This window comes from Sinocyclocheilus grahami, unplaced genomic scaffold, assembly GCF_001515645.1.
Source record: "Sinocyclocheilus grahami isolate Dianchi unplaced genomic scaffold, SAMN03320097.WGS_v1.1 scaffold1111.1, whole genome shotgun sequence".
NCBI lineage: Eukaryota > Metazoa > Chordata > Actinopteri > Cypriniformes > Cyprinidae > Sinocyclocheilus > Sinocyclocheilus grahami.
The window spans coordinates 157403-157890 of record NW_015506290.1 but is presented as its reverse complement, the minus strand read 5'-3'; the positions used below and the strand labels follow the sequence as shown (position 1 = coordinate 157890).

Here is a 488-nt window from a genome sequence, read left to right as displayed (position 1 = left end):
AAAAATAAAATAAAATAAAAATAAAATAAAAAAGTAAGCGCCAATGAGTGCTCAGGTGCATAGAACAAAAAACGTACACGTCAACCAGGTAGCCAAAGTTCTGCACACCGGAAAAATGCAATCAAACCAAAAAAGGTCCATCAAAAATATATCTTATTTTTCACATGCAAAAGTGAAAAAATGACAAGTGCACTGAAGAAAGTATGGGCTGAAACATCTGCTCTTTGGTCTGTTTTTAAGACACCTTGCACTTTTGTCACTTTTTAACTTTTGAAAAAGTAATATTACATTAGTGAGGCAGTTATATAGATTTGTAACCTATTAGAACAATTATATTATTGTCAATCACTCCTAGATTTGCAACCAGTTGTCAGTTGTTGTCCTAACACTTTCACTGTCTTTAAGTAACTTGTAGTCGTAGGTTGTAAGTTACTTAAAAACAGTGAAACTCTTTGGCTTGATAGATGGAACGCCATTTGTGTGGGGGC

General features: G+C 33.8%; 1 protein-coding gene across 1 annotated transcript in view; it reads right to left on the bottom strand.

The window, feature by feature from the left end:
* Positions 1-488, bottom strand: part of LOC107566899 (probable ATP-dependent RNA helicase DDX4) — a 20362-nt gene that overhangs the window by 9783 nt on the left and 10091 nt on the right. The gene's annotated exons all lie outside the window — the stretch shown is intronic.